This window comes from Dermacentor variabilis, chromosome 9 (assembly GCF_050947875.1).
Source record: "Dermacentor variabilis isolate Ectoservices chromosome 9, ASM5094787v1, whole genome shotgun sequence".
Lineage (NCBI taxonomy): Eukaryota > Metazoa > Arthropoda > Arachnida > Ixodida > Ixodidae > Dermacentor > Dermacentor variabilis.
Window position 1 is genome coordinate 150,354,687 of NC_134576.1, and position 17,223 is coordinate 150,371,909.

At 46.2% G+C, this 17,223-nt stretch overlaps 1 long non-coding RNA gene across 2 annotated transcripts; it reads right to left on the reverse strand.

Annotated features, from left to right (window-relative positions):
• Positions 1 to 7,795: 7,795 nt before the first annotated feature.
• On the reverse strand, positions 7,796 to 16,642 carry LOC142557834 (uncharacterized). Of its 2 annotated transcripts, none has more exons than XR_012822864.1 (3): positions 16,503 to 16,642; positions 14,936 to 15,021; positions 7,796 to 7,931 (listed from the first exon to the last, which is right to left on the reverse strand). It is a non-coding gene; the product is annotated as an uncharacterized LOC142557834 (long non-coding RNA). The 2 variants fall into 2 exon arrangements; XR_012822863.1 differs by lacking the exon at positions 7,796 to 7,931 and adding an exon at positions 13,117 to 13,226.
• Between the last annotated feature and the right edge of the window lie 581 nt (positions 16,643 to 17,223).

Below are 17,223 nucleotides of genomic sequence, written 5' to 3' on the forward strand. Positions count from 1 at the left end.
CATCGGTTGAACGAAAGTGGGCGCGAGCTGATTCCATAGAAGCCGGATATCTGTGCAGGTCTGGAGTTCCAGTAGGTCGTGGTCTAAACAGCCAACGCCTCCTCTAGAAAGACGCCTGCGGCGTCGCTCGCTTACCCATTGTAGCCGTTGCGCCTTGAGTTGCGGTCAGTTGTCAGGAGATGGCGCCACTTTCGTTCCTATCTCCACCTAGGGGACTGGGGCGGTGAGGCATTGGGTGTGGTTAGTGTGGTTACCTTCTAGAACACCATAGTGTGGTGTCGCGGCGGTAGCGGCGGCCGCGCCCATAGAGTATTGGCCTCGAGCTCCACCACTGGAAAAGCTGGCGCCACCGTCGGCGTGACGTGCTAGGAGGGATCACGTGGACATAGCGGCCGCGTCGGCTGCTTCGGGCGCGCCGAAGCTACGGAGGCCGAAGCGAGCTGAAAACGAGTTTAAATTCCCTCGTACGCTGCGGTTTTCATTTAGTGGCGAGATTTTCCCGCTTCGAGGGTCTCCTTTACAACGCTTGAAAGCACTACAATAGGTAGTGGCTGCCTTTGAAGGCGCACAACATGGTAGGCTACTGCTCGGTGCCGCAATGCCGGACGCACGCAACGGAGCACGGTGTCAGCCATAGTCAGTATAGTAACTCTATGGTGTCAGCCTTATTCACACGTAGCCGCAGGACAAGAAGCTGTGTGAAGCTTGGCTCGCGAAAGATAAAACCGGCAAACAGTCATCGGCTACAACTCGGGTATGCAGCAAGCACAGACGCGAGGAAGATTTCTGCTACGGCGCCCGGTCTGCGATGTTCTGAAAACGCGCACTGAGACGCACGCCCGAGTCCGCTGCCCGACTAATGTCATGACGGTTTGGTCTATGAACTTGTCGATACTATAGATGGAAAGACAGCGGTAAGAAGCACATTTAAAGAAAGCATGGCATATGGTCATGTTTATGTTATGAATTAATGCACTGGATTACAAAAAAGGAGCAGCGGGAAATTGCACGCTGAGAACGCCGATAAACATACAGTGCATGCGACGCAACTCGAGAAATAGTATCGAAAGGTCAAAGAATTTAGAAGAAAAAAAAAAGATTGAATCGTTGCGACGGCACATCGAAGGCGTCGAAGTCTCTACAATGAAATTATTTTTGAACAGCTCTGATAGCGCCAACGCAACATTGGTTGCTTGTATACTGTCAAATGCTCATATTCTGCGGCCTAAAGCTCATGGCACGGTGCGAAAACGCACGCGCGGAGAAAGCGAAACAGTGCGCGCACAAGCATGCAGACGCGCAGTCGGTCGCTGCGAATCTGCGCGATCGCTGCATTGAGGCTTCATTCTATTACGCTCCATTTAGTTATACAAACACTATAAGAACATATTTCACATAGTTTGCTCTCAGCGTTTACCTACCTTTCACGTAAGAAGCCGGTTCGGGAGACTCCATCGCGGCGACCGTGCGCAGTGGCGTTCACTCTACGTATTCGGTAAAGAGATAGCGGCTGTAAACGATTGTGTGCTTTCAGTTTGCCCAAGATTATTATTTAGACAGTAAGAAACTTCTCTCGTTTCGAAAGTACTTACAGAAATGTCCGGGAGAGCTCGCGCGTGGCGTTTTCAGGGAGCGCTGACAGCAAAACCTATGAGGAGCGCGCCACGTGATCCCTCATACTACGCCAGCGAGGCGCTTCCGATAGAGGGCGACTCCGTAACTCCTCGCCGCCAATAGTAACTCTATGGCCGCGCCGGCCGCGCTGCCATGCGGTGATGTGCGCATGCGCGCATGTGTTGCAAGCGACCACCGCAACGATCGCTAGCTATCGCCTCAAGTGGAAAGGAAAAAAGGGGAAAAAGTAAGAGCAGCAGGTTTTCGGCGCACGCGGCAGGCATCTTTTTAATAAAGGCTAAACCCCATTAGCGCGATTTTGTGCGCGACAGCGACGAGCGACGGGTTTGCGCGACGGATCAGGCCGTCGCTTGAACAGATCGCTCGGTCTTGTCGCTCGGTTTTGCAAATCTAGAATTCGTCGCTCGTCGCCCGGAAGTGCTATGAGCGACTAGCCAATAGCGCAAAGCCGGAACTGGATGTACGTAACTCCAGTACTTCCGATTGTCGCACGGAACGAACAAACGATTCAATTTTTATAAGTGCAAGGATAAGAACCTACTGCAAGACTTTAAGAAATATTTTATGCTGCTTTTTACAGTAAAATACATCAACTTAAGTTAATAAAGCGCGCGTCACGCTAGTTTCGGCGCCTATATTGCTGCCCTCATACCGGCAACACTGGGGAGACGTCGCTCGAAGTCATCGCTCGCAAGGGGTGCAACTTGTAGGCGACGAGCGAACGCGACAGCCATCTCCATCGCGTCGCTGTCGCGTGCAAGATCGCTTGCATGGGGTGTATACTTAAAGGAGGCGTTGAAACAGCCTACGAAAATCCCTCACGTGACCTGATCCTAGGTTCGTTGCTAGGTGCCTAGGGACAGGATCGTAGAGGTTCTTGAGAAGGCGCGATGGTGGCGCCGAGCGACGCCGTGGCGTTTTCGTTCTCGGCATGATCATTCTCTGGACCGCGCGTTGTTTAACATTAAATTGCTCATGTGATTATGCTTGCGGTGCTTGTGTGTTGGTTGTAGGTTCTGTGTTACTTGGCGGAAAGCCGTGAGTAGTGACAGTGCGGCTTTGGCCTCCGTGAACTCTGGCAGTACAGAATCTGCGTTGTGTGACCCGTGCTTCCTTGAGAACCCGGCGGTGGTGACAACTGAAATGTCGAAGTGGCCTAGCGCAGTTCAGTGAACAGCGATGTGGCGTTGCCGTGTCCGCCTTTGCTTAACAGACATCGAGAGATGTGCTGCTAGCTATAAGTCATGTAAATGCGACTGCGTCGACCGCCCACTGTTCAGTGCTGAATGTGTGGTTGGTGTGCTGTGCTTCTAACGAGTGGTGCAGCCGTGCAGTGAAGGTGGTGGTGGAGCAGAGTGGCTTAGGAGGCTCCATTTGCGCACTCACAGACATGTGCTCCCGTTTTGGTCTCATTAGCGGCTGTCGCGGGATTGTGGTGTGCTCCTTGCCTAGTATGAAGTTTACGATGCTAACACACAGCATGTTCACGTTCTTCCGTGTCATTTGTCATTTGCATGACGACCGAGTTGAAAACTAGGCATATGTCTGTGTTCTTTGCGTTTGTGTGTTGTAAATTACTTTCTGTTGTGGTAGTTCTAGCAGTGTTATTACGCAAGGAGTACGAACGTAGACATATAAACATTTCTCTGTGTCTGAAATTTCGAATTACACATAATACCCTTTACGACTGATAAGTGGCCTACACAGCCTGTGTGAATCGGCTACCTTTTGTTGCGACGGTCTTCCATGTAGTAGACTGGTGCGCGTTTATTTGTGTACTGTTGTAAAAAACCATTTGTTTATTCACTCGATACAGATGTACTGCTTCTTCGCCGCAGTACATTTTAGTTACACGGTGAAGCATACTAAAAGTGGGAGGGGGCCGCCATCATCCAGCATAGTATGTTCAATTTGGCGACCTGAGAAGCGGCGGGTGCGCGAGTGATTAATGAAAGACCTCTTGTGTCCAGTCACAGTAACCCTTTCCACTTTTAGTATGCTTCACCGCGAAACATTGGTGTATTGCGAAAAGGTAATCTTAAAGGGACCCTGAAACGATTTTGACGATTTTCTACAAACGTACTGAGTCGTTAGAGTAGGACCTTCTTATCATTGACACATCTAAGTGCTCCGCGTAAAGCGTGTAATTTATTATAAGGTTTTAAAAATGCACATCGCTGCCGATCGCAGCACACTGCTCGGCGGAATTTTAAGCCGCCCCTACCCATATGAAGGAAATCGCCCATATGACGTCAGTGGGGCGAGCTATCTGATTGGCTGACCAGGGTGCGTGATCGATAATTTTTCCAACTTTATGGTAAAGAAATGATGTTTGTAATAGTTGGAATGTTAGTTAATTTGTTTTTATAAAAAGAAAGTAACAAAGAGAATGCACAAGAACAATTTTTCAGTACACTAAGCACTTCCGACAAACAGCAAGTGTCGTTTGCTTGTGTTACAACGCGCTCCGTCTTTGACGAAAGCCCCACACTCAGCGTCGATCTGTCTTTTCATGAGCGCTATGATTCGACTTAGTTGCGTTGTGGACTGCAAACGTAGCGACTGGCAATATCTCAAGCTGCGACATCGTGTCCTTCTGCAAGCCAGTAGATGAGCAGACTGGCTGCAGCACATTGGACAGCCGCTATCCAATCGGCGCCAGGATTTGCGCATTTGCGGCCGTCACTTTAAACCGGAAGATTACTAACACATAGCATTTCGCGACTTCGGTATTAGGGTAAACGCAAGCGCAAGGTGACAGGGCCTGGCCGTGTCCCCTTGCGTGTTGTTTCAGGGGATGAACAGAAGCGCAAATGTGAATGGTCTGCAAGGTGCAGCCACCTGGTGGCACAGGGCTCAACCACACACAGTAGCAGTAACAAAATGTGTTCTTTGCTGCTGGTGTAAATTTTTCGCAGGAGTGTAATCGTTAACATGTTGTTTTTGTAAATGTTTAAAATGTTTTACACTTGGTTAGAGCAATATTAGCTCTTTCTTTGGCAGGTTAAGCTCTGCGCCAATGGGTGGCTGGACTGTAGAGACCGATCAGGCAGCTCACGTACGTCTATGCTAAAGTTCTTTCATCAGCTTGAGTTTATGCGTTCACCATTCCGTCGAAACATTCTGCTAGTGTGCAAGTACCGGAATACCAGACACGTTCGGTGCTACGACAGAATGCTCGCAACGCACACTGCTTCGATAGCTCTCGCTTGGGATTGACGCCAAGCCGCTAGCGGAGACGTTTCGCGCGGGTGGGGGCGGGCTCCAAAACAACCGGAACTGGACGATGCGATGTCGCATTGTGACGCAGAAGCAGTGAAGGCCGAGCTTAGCCCCGATCGTTCGGCGAACGAGTTGAGGAGGAAAAGCATTACTAGGGAGGAGGGTAACTTGTAATCGCTTGTAGCTCCATTAATACGTAACGCTTTACTTAAATTGTGGCGCGAATGTTCTACTTAAGCTGTACCCTACGCATCTACAAAATTTGTCTGAACCGTTTCAGGGGCCCTTTAAAAAACCCAATTATGCAACGTTTCTATTGTAGCTTGCTATAGTGCAGTACATGGGTGAAAATAAGCATTGTGCAGTAAAGCTTACCAAGAGTGGAAAGAGCACATAGGTTCACACTGTGCTCGTTGATATTCAATTGTGATATAATTTGCAAGTGCATCTGTGCTTGTGGTAAGTTTCATTGACAATTCTTTGTACATTACAAATTCATATTGCAAGGAAGCATACTAAAGCACATTCGCCATTATGGAACACGTTATTCACCTTCAATGCAGGAGCACAATGCATATTCAGGCTCATGCTTTTGGCTGGACTGCACATGCTCTTTGAGAATTGATTCGTTGTTCATAAGTGCGCTGGTACTTTAAACTGGATGGCTGCAGTTGATATGGAAGCACAATTTTTATTAAGGGGACAAGATGTTGCCAAAATGGTTGCAGCACAGCTTTCTTTTTCCTTCCAGGCACCTTTTCTACTAGAAGCTTCCATTGCAGTGTTTCGAGCCTCTTTGAGCCAGCACATAGTGTATATAAAAATGGGACACTGATTGGGAACATCACCTATGCTCTCTGCAGTAAGCTGTGCACAGGAGAAGTTCATGCCTATGTAGTAAATAAATGTAGCACGGCCAGACAAAATCAAAGAAGGGGGTGGGCTGCAGCAATACTAAGTGTTAAATGGTGCTTCATCCTTTCCCTTGAGTTTTGTTTTCGTGCTTTTTATTATGGATCCTCCACAGTAACCACACGAGTACCAAACTTGAGCTTGTTGGTTTCAGGTCTCTTGGTTGTTACTAACAACCGTGTGATCAACGAACAAGGGCTTGGAGGCATCCACTCACCTTGCTTGTCTCATGGTATCGCTTCACGAGCACCGCGAGCCTCCAGACCAACTAGGAAGGGAGGTTTGTTGCAATCGCTTCTGAACTGTATTGCCACCAAACCAACAGTGCTCTCAATGACAACTTTTAGACAGTAGAATGCTTGCACCCAGCAAAGTCTAAGAAGGAAGCATTCAGGATGTGCGAAGTGGGCCTTTTGAAGCTGGCACCATTGCTGAAGGGGCTTTGCCTGCCTGCCCTCTTTATGGATACACAAAAATGATTTCTCTTTGAGAGGTTTCAGAGGTTGTTACATGCAACAGTGCTGGGTGTTTAGTAGCAGAGAAGCTTGTCTTTGCATACTGTCAACGATATATTCCTTCTCCAGTGCCTTGTGAAGTGCCTACTTTTTGTACGCAATGTGTTCTCCATACATGCATGCATTTTTAGCTTGTAAAGAAGTCTATTACCCCTAGCCTCAAGCTGGTCCTTGCTGTCACCCAAGAAGGCATTGGGGAGTATGGCAATGCACACTTGCAAAACACTGTTGATACTAGTGAGACCAGATTAATGGAGCTGCTGTTTTTTTTATCCGCTCATTAGTTACATCCTCATTAGTTACAATGAGCAGCTCTTTGTCCAAACTTGTCCATAGCTTGCACACTAAGACTTGTTGGCGTGTTATGACAGACCTGCAAAACCTTCTGATGTGTTGATGGCTTCCTTCTCTTTATCACACTTTACCTGATAAAGCCAGCAACTGGGTCAACCTATTGTTCAACAGGCTTCCCACTAGTTTTCCCAGCATCTCCTTTACCATGGTGCTGCTCACAGATATCTGTTTTCCTGACCTTGCGCTGCACTTCAACCATGGCCATGCCTGCTGAACCTATAGCATGCGATCAAAAAAGTGCTATACATCATGTTGCTCCAAACTCACAACATCTACAAGGCCTTGAGGAACGCCCTCCTCATACTGTACGAAGCTTCGCATGATAAGTTCGACAATTAACATCTGCTGGTTTTTCAGTGTTATTCCTGTCCAGCTTGCTGAAAGCTATCCCGAGAATGTAAAAAAAAGAAAAAAAGACTGCTGCTGGACAAGAAGTACATAAAGCAAGGGTCGCTATAACCACATATGTCACACAAAATGAAGAAGGCCACTGAGTGTACAGGCGGTTTACTTCAATTTCAAGAAGCTTGGTTCTCCCTTTGCAAGTGAGTAAACTCAACTTGCCCCGAAGAAATGGCCTGTAACAAACTATGTGCCAGATGCTGTGTACCCTGCAAAGCTGAAGATGTGTACAAGATCCTGACACCCCACAACGGCTTCTACACTGGGCAAACAGGCTACTATAAAAACGACTGCCTTTACTAATATGCTAATAACATGAAAGCGGGCAAAATATTAGCTATTCATTGGCCCCAACTGCAGGTGCAAGCCACTCTTCCACCAGATGTGTGTTCACAGGAACTGGAGCTATACAAATGTGGATAAAAGTGATGTTTGAAAGTAGTAGAGTTGAACTATATTCTGCACAACAGTGCTACCTGCACAGCTGGTACCTTATAGCCACAATTCATGGCTGCACCACCATGCAAAGGCAGTATTCTTGAATTATTAACTTATATTTATTATAGTTATGGTGGCCATATATTGCAAGTACATATCCACATTGTGTGCAATATGGTTAAATGTCAACTATGATAGCCATTCCTAATTTGATATGCAACAACAGAGCAAATATAGGCAACAAATTGTAATTCAAAAAGACAAAGACAACCAGTGCACAGGTTAAGTGAAAGACTTCCTTTTATTGAAAAAAAAGTCACTTGTCATGCCACTAGCAGTGGTAGCCATCTTTCAAGCTTGGATGACGGAGGCAAAACCAGGATGTCTACGAAGTTGACATTTCCGAATTCCCCGAGTTTTCCAGGTTTTCCCTGAGGGCCTTTGCAAAATTCCCTGAATGATGCAGAACCGTTTAATGTCAAGACAAGCTGAAACCATATCGCCCGATGCTGTCACTCTCTAGTAAGCATATGAAAAAAAATTTTTTAAAAATGACTTAATCCAATATGAATACTAAGGAGTAGTGCTTATGTAATTCAAAAAGAGAATAGAAGGGAGTGCTTAGTAAAATGCACAGCAAATATGTCTTAGAAAAGAATTGCAGATCAAGTCGGACAGTTTCAAATACGAATTAAAAGGAGATGCACACAAAAGCAAATATTTTCAAATATGAGCTATTTCTATCAACTGACAGCAAGCTCAGTGGTTTGAGGCGCGAACTTTGTTACAATTGAGATTCTCTCTCAACAGCTCGCAAGTCAACCTGAACTGTCCAGACATACTCTAAGACCCCGCACGACGCCTTGGTGTTGTGTTTTACTGCTTTAAAGAGTTTATTTCGGTTTGGACGAGGGACACCTGCATCTCGGCATCAGTCAACACTTTGTTTTTTGAGCTGAAAATGGTGGCAGCTTGCTTCCTTTCCCGTTCATTCCCCAATGCGTAGGTCCTTTCTGTTCTTGTCCTCCTTCCGCCACTCGTTCATCCCACGGACCATTTGAAGCATCTTCTTGGTCAGTTGCACGGTCCACGTCCAATTTTTTCAACTCCCTAGGGGCCGCGAAACTTCAGAAAAATCGGCCAGTTGGAAAAAAATAAATGCATGTCATTTACTGCCCTTAACGGCTCAATCCGCCACAGGCACATTCGAAAATGCTCTGAAGGCCTGTCGGTACACGTATTAGGCATATCGGTGCTCGTACTGTGACAGGTAATACTGGGTGCATGCGTGTATAATTAAGAAATACATACTGTGTCCCATGGCAATAGCCCCTTCCCACGCTTATGCTTCACTGCAATATTGTTGTGTATGCTTCACCAAGCAACATTTCAGTATGGAGGCGAAGCTGACTTTTGGGAATCGGTATTATGCAATGCATCGTGCTTTCCAAGCTAATCGCGAGGACCGCGAAGGCGCAGTCCGTGCCATTGCTGACAGCAGCGAATTCTTTTAATAAAAAACATGGCACCCAATGGCAAGAAGCTTCAAAGCGAACATCGAAGCAGCTAGGCCTAGCGTTGCCGCAGTGGTGGCTACGGCTGCCAGTGCGATCTGCGTGCAAGAGCGCCGGTTTGAGGCGGCGATGTAATCAAAATGACAGCAGTGGTGGCTTTGATTAATGCCGTTTTGGACCTGCAGTCACGGCAAAACGTCCAGAAAATCGGACGGCGAAAAGTTCCGGTGTCCGAAATTTCAAACGTTCTGATACATTGACTCTATGGGGTACGTTGTTGTGCCGCGAAGCCGTCTAAATTATCGGGAATCCGGAAAGTCGGTCGACTGCACACTGGCAACTCCTCCAGCTGACGACAGGACGTCAAAGACGATGCATTACAGTTTCTGTTACTCGAGCCAGCATTACCGCAACTTTCAACCCTTTCGATAAAATTATAGCTAATTTTCCCTCATAGAGGCACAAATTCCCTGAGTTTTTCCAAACTACTCAAATTCCCTGAAAATTCCCGGTTTTCCCGTTTGGTAGACACCCTGAAAACTTAATCACACTCAAATGTAAAACATCCTTGGACATAAAAAACCAACATGTACAGAATGAAAGGGTAAGACTCCATCCAAGAACTCTATGGCACCACATACTTGACGTGTAAAAAATGGGTCTGTTCTATTCGCCTGCACCACTGCGAACCAGTTAACGGCGGTTCACGAGAAGTTCAGAAACTGTGCAGCTCGATACCGGAGGTGCAGACCCAGCGAAACACTCGAAACGAATGCAAAGGTGCACATGCAGTTTAGGCGCTATCCTATGTCAGACTAATGTGCACGGAGTGCGTAAGTTTGATAGGTCCTGAACTGCAGGTATGATCGGTTTCTGGGTCATAAATACACACCACAGTTGCGTAGACACATCAGACGTGCGTAAGCGGGGTTTTAACGGTGCTCGCGCCCGTGTGCTGCATCGTCTGCTGCGCACCTGTATGCCTGCACCAAGACGGCACCAACAGTGGTGTGGGTTCAGCAAAATCGTGAACCAGCTTTGCACCTTTTGAATTGAACGTCGTGGTTCTGCGGGCGCCATTGCTGCACCGCTGAAACAAATGGCAGGGTGCAGCACCTCGCGAACAGGTTCAAGTGGTGCAGGCGAACTGAATGTACCCCCCCAATGTTAACATGCCCTCAAAAAAAAGCAAAATACATGGAAAACACACCGTAAAATGCAATGTGCAGAGTCTGAAACCAAGAAAAAACAACCCAAAAAGGTTTCGCTAAGACTTTCAATTATTTAAATTGTTAAACTGTCTCGTCACTTCTTAATGAACCTGCACAGCTGAAAAGGAAGGAAGGCCCAATAGCAAGGCTGCAGAAAATGCCATCAAATAAATATACTTTGCTTACCAAGGATACCTCCAGTTTATTTGTGGTCTGACTTTGCACAATAATTGTGTATAAGCTTTTCTTGTTTAGAATAGTTTAGCAGATATGGAAGAAATGGCCATGAGAGCACCAGGTGTATGCATAGTCTATGCACAAAAAGCCACTGCTTTCTTACTATTATTTTTTTTTCTCTACTACTATTCACAAGTATTTAAGTACCTTAATAGCTGAGCTCACACCCTACTGCAAAAGATAAAATTGGGCAAGTTGTGGCATAAAGAAAATTGAAGTTTATAACGCAAAACAATAATGCAGTAGCTTGACATGCAGTAGCTGGTGAAATATGCACAGGAAGGTTGCTTCATGCGGTGTTTGTTGAAGTGAACACTTGCCAATGGAAGTCGGTAATGTCCTTTAGAGAAGTAAAATAAGTATGGGGAGTCGTATTTATTTGTGGGAGTTGTGCCTCCCAGTGTTGAAGTGGAAAGACTCGACTTTTCTTCCTCCTCTTTCATATCCGGACTTGGCCACTGGTCTCCACCAAAACAACCCTTTAGTTTCTTACTGCTGTTTTTTGTTCTCAAATCTATATTTGGGCTACCACTGTGCTTTGGCTCGCACTTAGGCTCGCACTGTGCTTGAGGAAAACAAGACACCAACAGCCCCATCCAGTAAATTTGAGAAGCCAAGCACTAGATTAATGAAGCAGATGCACCCAATCACTGTCATTACATGTAAGAAGAAAAATTAACATAGGACTGCCTTCACGAGTGGGAAGGTGATGTGTCAGAATTTGAAGGCGTGGACACCAGCTCTATATACACTATGCAGACATTGAGCAGGTGTTACCAAACATGGCACCTGTCGGTTTGATTGCACTCTCCAGGATCAGTATTCACCACGACTGTACCTTCAGCAGAGTGGCCGGAATATAGAATTGTGGACTGCCAATCTTTTGATCGTATGTTCGAATCCTCGCAGCACAATGAGAACTTTATTTGCAATATTCTAGCAAGAAATTTGGGAATTCCAGTGACAACACCAGTGGACATCAGAACAACCAGGGGAGTTAGCCCATAGCAGTTATTGCTATAAAAAAGAAGACTGGCATAAGCACAAGAACTGAGATGAGCACACGACATGCCATTGTTCTAGTACTGGTCCACTACTTTGGTGCTACAGTTAATGATCTCGAATGAGTTCAAGGAGCAAGAATTTAGCCCAGAAAAAATATTACGCTTAACAGCTGTATCTACTTGTATCATTTTGCCTATGCAGCTTTATATAACCCTGTCCACACTTGCCTAAAGCACATGAGTGGCATCCTGAAAAAAAAAAGAAAGCTTTTGATATTGCTTTGGAGAAAATCTGTTTCGGCCTAACAGTAGATATACATACTGCACATACTTGCATTCGGTATACTTTATCCCCAACTGTTAAGTCACTTTCTTACCTCATCAGCGAATCACTCCTGCAACCAAGTGTGCTGGTCCGAGTTTTACCTGCATTTCCACCTGTGCAGTTGGTAAAAGTCTGGCTGTTTACTGTAACTCCATATTTCAAACATTTGGTTGCATAAGAGGCTTTGGCAACCCTAATGCCTGGGAAGGCTTCACGAAAGGCCACCAGTACCTCCTCATTGCAGACTGTGCTCGACATTCTTCTTGATTCGACTGACTAAGAATGCATATATCTTTCCTCCAAAGCGGCTGGTATTGGCGATGGATTGATGCAGAAAGTCTTGTCTTTCCCATATGGTGGTTCAGCCTCACAAGGCATATTCCTTCAGTCAATTTGCACACTGTCAATGCGAGTCAAAGGTTGGCTATGGTGTCGGGCTTCTTGCCTGGTTTCGGTAGTGGCATCATGACCAAGTGTTTCCACTTTGTGGGGAATTCCAATATTCCAGATTTAATCAATTACAAGCAATAGTGCTTGTTTCCTTGTTTCGGCAAGATTCCTCAACATCTGCAAAATGACTCCATCTTTGCCACGTGCGTTTGAAGTGTTGACATGTTCGAGAGCAACAGGTTCTGCCATCGTAAAGAGGCTTTCCATTCCTTCCTTGGCAAGTGGTCATTAAGGTGCGTACAACTCTGGTGACAGTCACTCTCACTGAGAGGTGGTCGGGGAAGGCCTCTGCAGCTTGTTCCTTAAGTTACTCAGATGTGCACTGAAGATCGAGCAGCGTGTTTTAAATAGTATTACAGTATTTGGTTCATCCTGTTATAGCCGAGAATGTGTCGCATCTTACCGAGACTTATACATTCAAATGACACGCAGTGGTCCATCCACTAGTCTCTGGCAAGTTGACATCTTGCCTGCTCAGTCTTGTGCAGATCATTGAACAGGGTTTGTTTCGTGCAACCACAATTTAGGTATGCAGTATGCAGCTTGGCTTGCTCACCCCAAAGTTGCAGCCGGTGCTTGTCAGGGCTGGATGTTGCCCCAGTAAGCTCTAGTTCACATGTCGCTCTTTGCAGTTTGTAAAGGATGCGTGTTGCTAGCGATTCTTCAACACCTTTACATTCTGGGACTCAAGTGCATCATGGAGATGGTCCCAGCCTGAAACCCCGATTTTGTGAATGTGGAAAATTTTACCCCTATATCAAGTGTTATACTGGATAATGGTCACTGCCTCTTGGGGCAGAGTCGAGTCACTGACACTCTGGATGAAGGCCCCAGTTGCCCATGCTGGTTTTAATGGAGGGTGTGGCAGTTGGAATAGTTGGTGTCATTTGTTAATATGAGGTGTGTGGTGTCTGCTTCGTCAAGGTGGCATCCTCTTGGCCGTATGTCTTTGCATCCCCAATGTGGGTGATGTGCATTGAGCTCACCTTGACTGAGTATTCTGTGCTCTGGAAAGAAATTTGAAGATGTCAAAGCCAAGTGAAGTTGCCTCGGCTGCAGTGCTTGGTTTTGGGACAGAGGTAGACCAATGCCAAAACGGCTTCCTTTCACTGCCTTACTGCAGCACACCAACACAACTTTCTGATCAGACATATGTTTATTTAAGCTGTTCTTCCCTTCCCCTAATTCAATAATAGCCAATTTTAGGAGCTGCAAATCAAGCTGACTTCAGAAGACTGCTGATTTTTTAGCTACTTCTAGTAGCTTATTGCATGGTTAATTTTCTAGATGGGCATGACATCCCTCATGCTTAAAAAATGAACTGTTTAAAAAATTCTTTGAGTATTAGGACTGACAACTCTGAGTGATCACTGCTTTTGTCGCAAAATGTGGCAATGAGCTAGGCAGATGCTCTCAAAACAGTGTAGTGTTCAGGTTGAACGAGTGTAGAAGAAACAAAATTGGAGTTGTGAAGTTTAAAGCCCTATTTTTACAGCCTCTCTCTATACTGCTGACATTAGAGAGCTTTAGAATAGTGGGCGCAAGCAGCATGCGTAAACAAGAACCCTGTTTAGGTATTTCTGGGACCCATGTGGTTTGCATAACCAAGCAGCACGAGTCACTTGCATCCTCTTATCCAATACTATTATTTTAATTGTAAAGCAACCAATATCACAGAAGTCTGATCAACCTGCATCAATATGCTAGAAATTTTTAAGCACTTAAGGTGTGTCGATTGAGTGTTTAAAGCACTTCACCACACCCTTTGCCACTAGACTTTCCAGTATTACTTGCTAATCAACTCTTGAGGTGTTTACATCGTTTTTATCTGCTGTAAGATTAGTTTGACAGTCCTAATAAAATTGTTAAAGTGAAGGTCTGGGCTGATGTATTGGCATTGTCATTCCAAAACTGTTATGTCTAACGCTGTCAAAGCATTTGGTAATTTTAATAAGCTTCACCTCACTACATATATTATTGGCATTGTCATTCTAAAACTGTTAGGTCTAACACTGTCAAAGCATTTGGTAATTTTAATAAGCGTCACCTCACTACATATGTGTATTGCGGTGGGACCATTCAGCATGTGAAAAAAAAAATACCGGCAATCCGAGTTCGAGAGCACCTGAGATTATAGTAAAACGGGCGGGGCAGTATCTTCAGGGCAACGGGGACATGAAAGCTAGGACTAGGGCTGCCATACATCCCATCACCGCAATACACTATTTGCTTCATCGCATTACACAAAAGTGTTGCGGTGAAGTTATTGCAGACGCACATATACACATTCATTCGTCCCAACTTTACACAGAACCTTGCGTCCCATTGCTAAAACTAAGAGCGCGAAAAACGGGCAGAGATGCAGCTGAACATAACGGCACATTCTTAAGTTACACCTCACCATGTTTATCGCGCCCTTAGTACGAATAATATTAAACATCTACTCTGCATTTTAGTTCGTGGAATTCTGGCAGACCATGTGATGTCACTAAAACTCCGTTAAGTTCACAGCACTACGCCTAAATTGTAAAGCCCACAATAAAAGTAAATCACATGAAGTCGCGGATGGCGCACTAGCGCTGAATACGATTGAAAACATGCGCTGCCCCATTTCAAGGACGCGTGAACAGTTGTGAGCAAACACCACCTTAAGCATTATATTACTTACATAACGTAAGTTGTGGCGAAGAACACGTACAATACAAGGTAAATATACCTGGTAGCGAAGCTTCCATAGAAGCCCATACGTTCAAAACATGGCGGTCCATCGGCGGTTCATGGGGCCATCTGTATGTGGTAAATCTGTAACGAACGGCACGCGCGTTATCAGCATAGAACAGTTTACACCCTTTGGAGTGCCCCTTCTGATAACGCGCGTGCCGTTCGTTACTGGAAAGTTCCGGGCTCGCAGCGTTAAAGAAAGGAAACGCATCAAGGCAGATAACGATTATTGTTGTGTGGCAGAAGGGGCAAGCCAAAGGGTGTAACTTTGCCTAAGAGTGTAGAGTGTACAGCGCCCGCCAAGTAAAGATGCATGTGCGATATGTGATGATGCTGCTGCACAGCGCAGGTTTGCAAATTGCATTGCCGAGGCGCTACACCATTTGAATATTTCGATCGTCAGCACCACTGAATTCTTCAGAAATATAGGTCTAACACCACCAGAGTTCACCGAGACCAAAAGCAGACATATGCCACACCACTACTACTGCACGACTTTTCGCCAACAAATACTGAACCCACTGCAGAGACGGTAACACTGAGTTTAGTGTCACACATTACTCCACGAGACGTTCATTTGAGGGATCGCCAGTCGTTTGTGCGCAGGCGCGAGCAAGAGCGGGCGCGAGAGAGAAAATCTGGGGGCTTTTGCTCCTTGATTCCGTCAACGGTGTAACTTAAAAATGTGCCTAGGCCGTGGCCTAGGCCTCGGAGTAGCCTAGGCACTACGGAGGAGGTTTCCTAGCGCGTGTTGCGTGCGTTTGTCCCCTAGACATGCGGCGGAGTTTACGCTCCGCCGCATGTCTACGCAGAGTGCGGCGGAGTTTACGCTCCGCCGCTGGCTGCCCGCGCGGTGAGGCAGTGGGCACGGACGCCCCATTTGGTGATCGCTGTCCCTGAAGAGGCAAGGTTCTGACTGGTGTTGCGTAAATCACGGGTTGCTTTTTTTTCGTCGCGACGCTAGATCGTATTTTTTACAAGCACTGCTCTAGGAGGGCACATGTAACCGGCAAACGGAGGCCTCAGGAGAGCACCTGGGATTATAGTAAAGCAGGCGGTGCGGAATCTCCAGGGCACCCCAAGGGCTAGCGGAGGGATCAAAGCTGGAAGCAGGGCGGCACGTGGGCTGGGGCCGCGTAGGCCGAAGCGTGTTAGGGGGCGTCCGCATAAAAAAATTGGCTGTCCGCGATAGGGGACAGTCGATCTTATACACCCTTAGCGCACGCGCAGGCCTCGGCGAGCCCCAACCCACGGACTGGTCTGGGTTTTAGCTTTGCTTTGGTGTCCCTGTTCCTGGAGGGGCCAGAGGCGCCAGAGGGGCCGCGTTGCGATGGCGATAGCTGCAGTAATTGTAATACAATAAAGAACAGTTATCTAGGGAGCAGGTGTTTAAGAAACAGCATGAGAAACATTAATAGGCGTATTGTATGTAGTTTCCTTCAGGAACGTCATTGTTGCACCCAGCCGTAAACTGTTTGAAGCCAAAGCTAGCTCGACGGCCGATCCATAGCGTATCCAAAGCATTTAAATTGGAAAAATAGCGCTCACAGTACAGTACTCACAGCTTCAAAGCTTTCAAGCAGCGATCCTGAAGAATTTGACCGTGTGCTCCAGTTTCTTCTGGCGCATGTGCTTCTTCAAGTCAAGCATCGTTGAGAAATTAGAAGGCTTCAGTATGAGGCCAACAAAGCAACGAACCGCCGCCGTGCGATCGAACAGCTTCTCCTGGCTAACGCGCTACCGGTTAATGCGCTAGCCGTCAGTAGAGGCAAGATCGCCTGCTGATATTTACTAAAATAAAGAGCTCCTTTCAAAAATGTGAAGAGCATATTTGTTGTTTTTATCTACAAGTTTGCTTAATATCGTGAGCATATGGCCACGGCGGGGACATTGTAATTACAATGTGAAAATTTCTAACTGATGAAATTTCTAACTGGTGAAAATTTCTAATTAGCGCTCGTCCTGTGTTCTGCTTGTCCCTGTGTCAAAATTTTTGCGCAATGTATCCTAGTCTGAAGGCTGTGAAGTTCGACGGAGCTGCAACAACATCGGTCCACCCGATTATTACCGAGTTTGTTTTAAAGGGCCCCTCACAGGCTACATAACAAATTTTGGTTATATGCTGAAAGCTGTTACGTGCCCTCTAAGAAGTATTCTACAGCAAGAATTTTTCAAATTGGTTCATTAACAGCAGAGAGAGAATGATTGAAGTGCCGCGAAACCATGATTTCAGGAGGCGAGCGTCGCCGCCTATATAAACACTCTCTCGACTTTCCCTGTCTC